We start from the raw sequence: 11,355 nt of genomic DNA, 5'->3' as shown, positions 1-11,355 counted from the left end.
AACAAGTATCAAATTCGAATGGTGTTCAGGCGAGCCATGTTATGATTAACTGAAAATGCAAAGGGTGTGCAATAAATAATTAGAATTCATAACTGAGTTTGCAAAATATAAACCAGAAATTTTATGATGGCCTTCACTTCAACAAAATGTTTCGCTGGCTATATTCATCATCTTTAAATTTGAATTACAAGTTAATTGTCTTGTCTTTGTGTTGACTTAGAATGCTAATGGGGTCAGCGGTTCTAGTCTAATTAGCCAGCTTATCTCAATTTTATTATTCCAATAGTTCACTTCTCACTTTTCCCACTATCTTATTGTTACCGAATCTTAGTAATTACTTTATTTTAAATCAGTTAAATCTATGATCACCAGTTAAAATTTGCAATTCAATTATTAAGTTCATTTAGTTTGCTTGCAAAACCCCTTAAACTCAATTACTGATGACTCCCTCTTTGTGTAAGATGAGAGGCCAAGCCTTCCATGCAGAGAACAAGTGTTGGACTGATCAAACAGAGTGACGAATGCAACGAAAATAAGGATGGATGGATGAACGAATTCAGTGACTATGGTGCGGTGTGTGATGCGAATTGGATTAAAAAAGCATTTTGTATGACGAAAATGGGCTTGCCAACTTATGATATTAAAAGGAATCTACAGGAGAATGGGTTTAGCATTCACAGATAAAGACAAGCATATTGTTTCTCAAGAATACACTGTCTCCTACAAGGGGAAGAAATGAACAAAGTACCAGCAGACTACATCACAGAAACCAATTCTTACTGTTGCTGTTATACAATGCAAACTTATGATATGACCAGAGGCAGTAGAGAACAATGGACGTGACCTCCTTCATATGACCTTTTATCATCAAAGTCCCTTACGAATGCCAGTCAAATGATTCACAAGATCTTTTTCTCCAGATTCTATTAGGACATCGATTGCACCCTCTTTGTATGGAGATTGCAGCGGAACTGATTTTTAAGCATTATTGTCACGTCTCATTTAATACGGTGCTGAGTCACCAAGTTGCTTCCATAAATGCACCCACGCCACACGTTCAGTGCATTAAAAACCCACTCTGCACCTCATGCATGCACGCCACTTGTCAAATTGGAAACTTCTGAAGTCAGTAGTGGGGTGCAGGTGTCGACAGGAGGGACGTTCGTTAGTTTGAAAGTGGGATTTGAACAAAAGTGATTTTTCTGGAAAACCTCCCACTCTCCTGCGCGCACCTCCTCCCCTTCCAAACTCAGATTTTCCATTTCTCCTCCTTCTCTCTAGAACCCTTCTCCTTCTCTCTTCTGCAACTTACCATTCTATTCTTCGATCACGTTTCAGAACCGTAGAAACGTTCCCTGCACCGTGAGCTCCATCTTGGACCGAACCATTTCCAATTATGTAACCGGTAAGTTTTCCAACCTAGATGCTCGTTTCTAGATTTCCTGCAAACCCAGATTCAGCTGCATGCAAGGGTGTAAACTAAGTTCCTTCGTTTTCTTTTGGTTAATTTTAGTTGAAGAGTTTAAGAGAAAAGTTGAGAATAGAAAGCCACATTTGGACGAGTCAAGACCACTCACTCTTAGAACGATCACTACTGATCCGGGTAAGGGAAGCTTATTAAATTTAATTATTGAATTATACTATGTTGGATGAATGCTCTGTGAATTATATTAAGTATGATCTATGGTATTTGAGTTTGGTATATGATTATGATGATGAGATGATGCATGAGAAGTAGGAAATGTACTGTTGTATGATTAAACTAAAATATGAAATATATGATAAGATGAGTATTTGAAAGTATATGCTGAGAAATGTATAATGTAAATGAAACTGTGATTATGAATTTTCTTATGATATTGAACGTTCGTCATCGAACGGTCTTTGACCGTTCGGTGTTGTTACCAAATTCAATTGAAAAGGAATTCTTTCATTTGGAAAGAATTCTATTTGAGGACGAACGCCCTCTTGTATTAGAGCGACGTTTGAGCGATCGGCCGAACGTAGATATCTTGAGTATTTTGTGAGAATTGAGAAACCTATAAAAGTAACTTTGAACTTAGTCATTCTACGACGCTCGTCCCAAAGCGTACGTTATAAATAGCGCTCGGTCTTATACCGAACGCCAGTTCTTTCCGTAATTACCAAATGATTAGAAATAACGTTCGTCCTGAACTTTCATAGCGTTCGTCCAAAAATTTAAATAGCGTTCGTCCTAAATTTCAGTGAATTCATGTACCGCGTTCGGTCATTTACTGGCAGTCGGTTTACTCTAACTAAATTGTCCTTGGTACATTTAATACTCGACTTTTGTATCTCCATCCAGTTGGATTTGACTCTAAATCTTGGTACTTAATTTATTCTAAGTATAAATCGTATCGTTCTAGAGTTAGTTCATATAACTGATTCAAATTGTAATAACGTTCTTCATGTAAAATGTGTCAGCTTTATCCTTTCGGAAAAGAAGACCTTTCGGTCTCGCTTTTAACGTTCGTTCTCGTTATGAAGAGGATTGAACGCTCGTCTTTTTATGAAAGTGGAACTAAGAATGAAAATGTTATTAAAAGGAAAAATTATAGTGTGCGAACAGTATAAGAGTTGAAATTATGATTGTGGATTTTGAACGAGCGTTCCAGGGAGGAACGACTCATATGTAATGAAAGTTGGAATTGTAAAGTATGAATGTGGTAAGCTTAGCTGGCGGTTCATCCTGATATTCCGTGAGTGCTCGTTCTCAAGTAGAGAGGAGTATGTCATGTGTGGGAATGGCAGGAGGTCTTAGTCCATAACTGTAACTTGGACGGAACGGACTAACCTCGGGGAGTAGTTGATGTAACATTCCAGTTATTATACCACCGAGTGCACGAACGTCGTAGCTACACAGAATTCATACAGTCCGGACGGTCTGTCTAGTATCAGGAATTGGTTTGGGTGAATGAATTGATTTAAGTATATGTTGTGACTTATTTGATTTGTTGGACATGTTATGAACTGTATGTTTTACTTGAATTAAATTCAATAAGCTTACCCTTTCGTTTTCATTGTGTTGTCTTGTATCTGTACGTTCGTCTTGTCCTTGCAATGATCATCTGTGTGGATGTGAGCAGAGGGTGATGCTTCACTGGAAGAAACGCTTGAGGAAGGAATCCTGGCTGAAGAAAACTTAGTGGAGATCGAAGTGAAGGCCGAACAGTAGAACGTTCGGTTATATGTTAGTTTAGTTGGGTTAGTGGGCTGTTTTAGAACGAGCGCCCTTTTGCTTTATGTTTAGTATTTGAACGTTCGGTATTTATTTTTGTAAACCGTTCGTTCGTGTTTTATAACGAACGCTCCTATTATTGTGTATATTTTTGTAAGGCCGTTCGGCCAAGTGCGTACGTTATTGTTTTGCTGTAAAAACTGATTTGATTTATTAATATATGTGATTATTCTATTATATAGTTGATGACTGTATAATTTTGGGATGTTACAATTATCTTGGCCAGCTTTGTGGCCTCGGTCAGGTGGCTTCTTTGACAAAGGCCAAATAAAAGAATAGAATAAATATCAGAGTCAATGGCAGACAAACATCCCTTGTTCTCAATTGCTTCAAGCAAGTAGAATCCATCCAATACCCGGTCCTTCATACAGAGCTCCTTTAGCACAAGGCTAGATGCCAAAGTATCAGGTCTGACATCACCAAAAAGCATTTCCATGAAGAGTTTCATTGCTTCGTCCAGCTTTTTAATCCTTATCAATGAAATCACAAGTGAACTGTAACAATCACCATAAGAAACACCATGTTCCACCACAAACTTATCAATCAACTTGTAAGCTTCTCCTACACGACCCTCAACACAAAGGCTATCAACCAAAGTAAAAACAGTAACATGATTTGCATGGTACCCCGAAGCTTTCATTCTATCCAGAATATCCAATGCTTTCGTCCATTAACCTCTCTTACAGAAACTTTGAATCACAGATGTATAACTAACAACATTTGGACGGAAATCCCCACCTTTCTCCATTTCATCCAACAACTCCAATGCCATTTCCATAGATCTAGACCTACACAAGCCATTTAAAATGGCTGATAAAAGGACCAAATTGGTTGAAAATCTATGTACTCTCATAACCTTAAGCAAAAAATAAGCATGCTCTGGGCGACCCACATCACATAATCCCTCCACTATTGCCATGTACGTAATAAGATCAGGGTAAAGACCGTTCAAACTCATCTCCCCGATCAACTTATCAGCCGTTTCAATGTCGCCATTCTTGCAACATAGCCTAATAACCACATTATACATCACAGTGTTAGCACCGATGTTGAAACTCTGCTCCATCTTCCTCAACACCCACAATGCCACGTCAGCTAGTTGGGCTTCTTTGCACAGTTTCAGAACCTGATGGAATCGTACTTGACGTAGTCCTCCTTTTGTATTTTTACTTTTTATAGTTTAGCTTTTAAGGAGCATGGGTTACTATAAATACCCAGTTCCTCTATTGTATTGGGACTTTTGAGATTAATGAGAATTGAATTTTCTGAAACCAGAAACAATTCTCTTTTGAGAGTCAAGGCTAGAGAGTCCAAGGACTCCCTCTAGCCACCTTCCAGCACACTACCTTCACTTTCATTCTTCCATTTTTCATCCACGGTGCTTCTATCTTCTCCATGACGTCATGTTGAACCATTCTCCAGCTTCCTTGCATCAGCGCTCCTTAGCCACGTGTTCAGCATTGGGCACGCGTCACCCTCCTTCCCATATCATTTGGTTTCACAATTCCACATCTCAGAAACCATATCTTTCATTCTCGCTCTCAAGCTCCTCACTGTAAGTCACATTTCTCCTCACAGATTCATATTTCTTCCTTCTATTTTAGCTTTGTTCGTTCCCTGACAACATCATCCGCTAGGGTTTCCATCTTCTCTCATCATTTCCTTCATTTTCACCGTTTGTTTTCCCTTTTCTACCGTTTAATCCACTTTCTGTTGAGCAATCTAACTTTTCCACCGTTCAATCTTCGTTTTGAACGGATTAATCGGTTCAGTTTGATGTTCTTCACCTTTCTAGGGTTCCTCCGGTCCAGATTAGGGTTCTTCGTGTTCATTCTCAGATTTACTTCGTTCTCTTCCGATTTCTCTCTTGATCTAGAGTGTCCTATCAATTCCGCTGCGTCATCTCTCTGGAGGAAGCTTCGAGGAGTCCACGTCGCGTCTTCGGTCTCTCCTCGGGCGTTCGTCCATCAGAACCTCCCTGAACATGTTGACATTGACTAAACACCCTTCGGCCTCATAAGACAGAACGAGATCACGAATAATTTGGGGATTTTGCTGAATCCCAAACAACTTGCAAGCTTTGCTGTACGTGTAAGCACTGTGCCTGTAGCCAGATTGAAATCCAACCCAAACGAAAAATCTGACCCCCAATAGAGGTTGCTTGGGATGACAGGAATTGAGGACTTCAATGACACATTGAGAATCAAGTTTAGGCTTAACCTTGGACAATGAGTTCTCAACACTGCCATTGTTTTGGTGGAGATGGGTACAGAGGGTATCGACCATGCCCATTCGGTGGGTGGAGAAAGGAAGAGTTTTGAGTGCGTCGCAACGCGAGAAAAGCCGAAACTTTACAAATTGGGGCATAGGGTTAGTGGACGAGAAAGAAAAAGGAAGAACGACGAAGGTTGCGTGAAACAGAAAAGGGTCTAATTGATTTGATTACCAGTGCCTGTGTATGTGAGGACGAGACTCCATCAGCCAAGAAATGAGTTGAGTTGGTTCCTTCCTCCTTCTCACACCGCTTCCAAATCCAATGGTTTTTTCAAACATCCTCTGGATCAAAAGATACTAAATATTTATTGTTTAGTTTGACAAAAATCTATAATTTTTTATTTATGTAAACAATTTAAAGTTTGATAAAGTATATATTATTTAGATAGTTTTTAGAAACTTTAATTTAAAAAATATAATTAGATTTTAGTGGACCAGGAATTATAAATGTTACTGACCGGTCCTCCCGATACATAGACCGAACGTTCACCCGGGTCGAGCACCGAGACCGAGCGTCCAAGGTATGATTTCTGGACAGATTCCTTACGATGCAATATATTCATGCATCACAGACCGCTGTCATATTACTGAGCGTCGGAGTGCCTTTGGCAGGTACAGACCGCCCGGCTTGGAGTAGGAGGACGACCACCTGGAGTGCATAGGGAAAAACCCTTCCCAGTGCGTCCAACCCTCGGCCAAGAGGTAACCGTCCGTCCGGTCTTGGCCCGGTCTTCTTCAGTTCGTGGGATTCAGCAGTGTTCGTTCGCCCGGTCTTCGACAAACTTATGTGTTTTAACAGGATCCCTCCGGATCCGATCGAAACAATAAACAATTATAGTTGACACTTAGGGTGTGTTCGTTTGAAGCGATTTAACTATTCACACAGTTTTGCGAGCGAGGAATTAAGCTCGTTATGCGTTCGGTTGGACTGAAATGTGCGGACGGATTTGTGGTGAAATGCGGGATGGTTGCATTGTTCAGTCACCCGCGGTTGTGAAGAGATTTGCGCGGATTGTGAGCGAAATATTGTGTGTGCCCTCGGTTAAGAAACGCACGAGATTGGTGGAAACGTGTAACCGGTTACGAGTTCGCGTAACCGGTTATGCGTTCGCGTAACAGGTTACGCGATTTCCTATTTTTTTTTTCAAGTTTTTTTTATAATTAGTTTAATATTAATAAAATTAGGTATATTATATTTTTGGATTTTATAAATTATTCATAATTTTTTTTCTTTATAAACATTTTTACAATTAAATATAACATTTATAAATAATAGGGATGTCGAAAAGGATTAAACCTTTATATTACTTTTATAACTAGGGGCATTTTGGTAATCTTTAATTTCTATCAATTAAACTAATTTTTAAAATTTATCACATCAATCAAATTCTACACTAATTCTCACAAACTTTACTTCCAAATCCACTCTCAATTACTCACAAATCCACTCAAAAAAACAACAAAAAAATTACTTTCAAATCCACACAAATCCATTCAAATCATCTCTCCCAAATCACTCCAAACGAACACAGCCTAAATGTTTGGTCCTCTGGTAAACCATCGGAATAACAGTAACATGAGTTGCATTCTAACTATTATAATATGTGACCGAAAGACGAGAGCCCTTGTTATGCAAATCATGTAAAAGAGACTGAATTATTGTAGCTCACAAAGGGTGGAATGCAAGGACATAAGACAATAAAATGGTTATAAGACTTCAAGACTTATAAGACTTGAAGGGAACGTTTCAAGACGCAAATCGTTTCAAGACTTCAAGGGAACGTTTATAAGACTTCTCAATCTAGAATCCACTTCCAGTCAATGACCGAACGTAGCAATCCTGAAGATGGACGTACGCTATTTTAATAAAACCGAACACCAAACAGAACAAGCGCTCAGTATAAGACCGAGCCCCATTTTAGAACGAACGCTCATTTCAGAACCGAGCACCATTAGGACGAACGTTCAGTATAAAACCGAACACCCTATAGGACGAACGCTCAGTTCAAAACCAAGCACAATTAGGACGAACGCTCAGTTCAAAACCGAGCACCATTTGGACGAACGCTCAGTTCAACCGAACACCATTTTGGACGAACGCTCAGTTCAAAACCGAGCATCATTAGGACGAACGCTCAGTTCAAAACCGAGCATCATTAGGACGAACGCTCAGTTCAAAACCGAGCACCATTTGAACGAACGCTCAGTGTGAGACCGAGCCCCAATTTGAGCGAGCGTTCGGTATAAGACCGAACGCCATTTTGAGCGAGCGCTCATTATGAAACGAACACCAAACAGAACGAGCGCTCAGTATAAGACCGAGCCCCATTTTAGAACGAACGTTCAGTATAAGATTAGGACGAACGCTCAGTGGGAGACCGAGCACCAGGACGAACGCTCAGTGTGAAACCGAACGCTAGTAGCCTTTAGACACGAGGACGCTCGTCCTCAACAAGGGATCGATCCAAATGAACGAATCCCACTTCTGTTATTTTCATCAGAAAAACCGAACGTTCTAAGACCGTTCAGCAGACGAACGTATGTGATCATAGGGAGAGTTCTATATTCAAGTTTCTTTTACATTCCAGTTCATCTCTCATTATGCAAATCTCATCATTTCAAGCGTTCATATCAACATCAACTTTTACATCTCATACAGACAATCTCATGTAAATTCATATATCTCATTTCACCAAAATAACGAACGTTCATGCCTCTAAATCACATCCAAATCATCATATATTATTCTCATACAGAAAAATAATGAACGTTCATGCAACTTAGTACATCAAGCGTCACATTCATATAACCAAATAACGAACGTTCACACCACATACATATTATCCATCATGCATTATACTCATGCAGTTAACAACGAACGTTCACACACATACATCAAACCAGTTAAATTAAATAAGCTTCCCTTACCTGGAAATGAACGAACGTTCATAGACGCACACAGACGCTTCTCCACTCAAAACCTTATCGCCAACGCTCGTTAATTCACTATACGAACGAACGTTCAGAATTGAACGAACGCACAAACTCAGAATTACCCCACTCTAAGAAATAACGAACGCACAACTCAGAATTGAGTTTGCATGCACGAAAACGAACGTCAGAGACGAAGGGAAGGACTTACCAGCTACACTAGCCGAACGTTCTTCTCTGGAAGCCCTGGATGTCGTGCGTCCTTCCACGCTGCCAGAACCCAGAATTGGAGGAGATGAAATAGTGGTTTCTAAAGAGTGAGAGTGTAAAGAATGAAGAGAGAAGGAGGAGAGAATTTGAGATTTCAGAAATACAGAAGAGAGGTGAGTGCAGGGGAAGTGGGGAATAAGTTCAGAATCTCTGATTAGTTTCCCACTCCCGTCGAGCGCTCGTCTGCTCTGGCAGCCACTTTCCAGCTCGGCAGATCGCACTTCACCAGCCCATACCGGACGGTCGACCACTGCACTGTTTCCACGCGTCTTCCACTACCGCCGAATGCACGTTCAGTCTGGCCGACACACTGTTCTCCACTACCGGACGTCCACTCTGCGATCGCCACGTGTAATCCACTCCCGCCGGACGCACGTTCCCAGCCTGGCAGCCGGCTTTCCACTAACGATGCTGACTCACCTGAACGTGCGGTAGCTGGCATCCGTCAGTGGGTGTCGGGCACTGCTGTCGGCCATGTACACTACTGAGGTGGCGCGCGCTCCTGCTGCCACGTGGATGCCACGTGGACACACGTTTTTCGAGGCCTGACAGATACCATTAATGTAACATCCCGATTATATAATAACCAATATTATATAATAAAGACGTTAACATCCAAATATAGAGAACAGTCGGAGTATGACGTGTAATTAAATGTGAAATTACAGTCATCCAGAAATAAAAGAAATTGAAAATTTAAACTTGAACAGTTGAAAGGATTAAACACTACAAGTGTTCAATCAGGAAATTCCTAAGAAGACTACTCCGCAACATCAGTAACCTCCAGCTCTTGCTCCAAGGGGATCTCCTCGACAACATCTGCTCCCATCCAAGTGGATGATCATCGCCAACGAAACATACCCAAACGGCACACAACACAAACAATGCAAGGGTGAGCTAGATATAAAAAGCATGTTATACATATATCACAGTTAATTCATGTCTTCATACATAAATACATATAAAGGAACAATTAAAACATGCTCGTTAAACCACAACCCACACATCTTTACGCTCGCATAGTCTGCTGGCACTCCCCAACACTATGCAAGGTAAATCCACACACACGACTCATCTTTACACTCGCATAGTCTGCTGGCACTCCCCAACACTATACAAGGTAAATCCACACACACGACTCATCCGGATTTGTATAACTGTCGAACTATCAGTCGTCTTTGCACTTGCATAGTTCAGCTGGCACTATCCAACACTAGTGTCAACACCCAATTTCGTCCGGATTGACTAATAGATTTATTTTCACCAGGAGTGTAAAATAAAAATAAAAAAAAATTAAAAAAATAATAAAAAAAAATAAAAAAATAAAAAATAAAAACCATGACTAATAGATTTGTTTTATTCATGAGCACAAAATAATAAAAAAAAATATATAAACATAAAAATAAAAATAAAAGTAAACATAAAAACAAAAAATTTTATTAACAAATAAATAAAAGAAAAAAGGTTTAATCCTTTTCTACATCCCTATTTATGTACGAATGTCTCAATTGGGTCCTTGTTTTTTAAAGTGTATCAAAATGGTCCCTAATTTTGAAAATTGAGATCAATTGAGTCCTTCCCGTTAAGTTGGCTGGACGACGTTAAAAAAATTGATGAGTGGGATGCTGAGATGACGAAATGTTACTGACGTGGCATTGACCTGGCTTAATGGTGAGTTTTTTAGATTTAAAAAACGTGAAATTTGTAAATCAAAACGCAACGTTTTGATTTTGAACATAAACCACGAAAGCTTTATGAGAAGGAGGAATCCCTAAATTGAAGAAATCCCCAAATCGGTTGACGCAGGTGGGTGGGTTTAAGAACGTAGTTGTTCGACGCAGGTAGGTGGGTTTAAGAACGTGGTTGTTCGTCGCAGGTGGGTGGGTTTAAGAACGTCGTTGTTCGACGCAGGTAGGTGGGTTTAAGAACGTGGTTGTTCGTCGCAGGTGGGTGGGTTTAAGAACGTCGTTGTTCGTCGCAGGTGGGTGGGTTTAAGAACGTAGTTGTTCGAAGATGATGTCGAAGGAGCATTCTTGTTGTTCGTCGACATGTAGTGTGTGGCGGAAGGAAAACCGTAATTTGTGTTCACCGATTTGCCACTGTGGACTGAGATGCGCGCTGAGAACTGCTAAAACTCTGAAGAATCGTGGCAAGCAATTTTGGGGATGCTCGAAGTATAAGGTATGATTTATTTGACGTTTGTATTATGTGGAAGTGTTTTTGAGAATCGATTGTTGTTTATACAGAGTGGTGCTGAAGAGGGTGGTTGCAACTACTTCAAATGGTTCAATGATGTTGTGGAAGAGGAAAGGGGGAAATGCTTGAAGTGTGAAGGAAATAAAGAAAGTTCGGTGCACAGTGAAGAAATGGATAGTTATAGGAAAATTTTAGTTAAGTTTGAGAAATCTTTGTTGGTTGTTCAGAACTGGATGAAGGTGTTGATATTTTTGGTTTTTCTTTTATGTGTAATAAATACAATTTGCGTATCAATGTTGATGAGAATGGGCTGATGGGTTGTAACCGTGTTGTACTTTTCTTCCATTTCAATGAAAGTCAGACTTCTTACTAGTTAAAACTTTATTTTTGTTATGAAATGTGATGAGTCTAAAAAAATGTGTATG

At 40.0% G+C, this 11,355-nt stretch overlaps 1 pseudogene across 1 annotated transcript; it reads right to left on the bottom strand.

The window, feature by feature from the left end:
* Window positions 1–610: 610 nt before the first annotated feature.
* LOC124835711 (pentatricopeptide repeat-containing protein At5g47360-like) lies at window positions 611–5,825 on the bottom strand (annotated as a pseudogene). Its single transcript, XR_015786289.1, has 3 exons — window positions 5,234–5,825; window positions 3,467–4,385; window positions 611–980 (listed from the first exon to the last, which is right to left on the bottom strand). The product of XR_015786289.1 is annotated as a pentatricopeptide repeat-containing protein At5g47360-like (transcript).
* Window positions 5,826–11,355: the final 5,530 nt, after the last annotated feature.

This window comes from Vigna umbellata, chromosome 4, assembly GCF_029865625.1.
Source record: "Vigna umbellata cultivar VRB3 chromosome 4, Vumbellata_1.0, whole genome shotgun sequence".
Lineage (NCBI taxonomy): Eukaryota > Viridiplantae > Streptophyta > Magnoliopsida > Fabales > Fabaceae > Vigna > Vigna umbellata.
The sequence above is the reverse complement of the archived record's forward strand: the minus strand, read 5'-3'. Positions and strand labels throughout refer to the sequence as shown.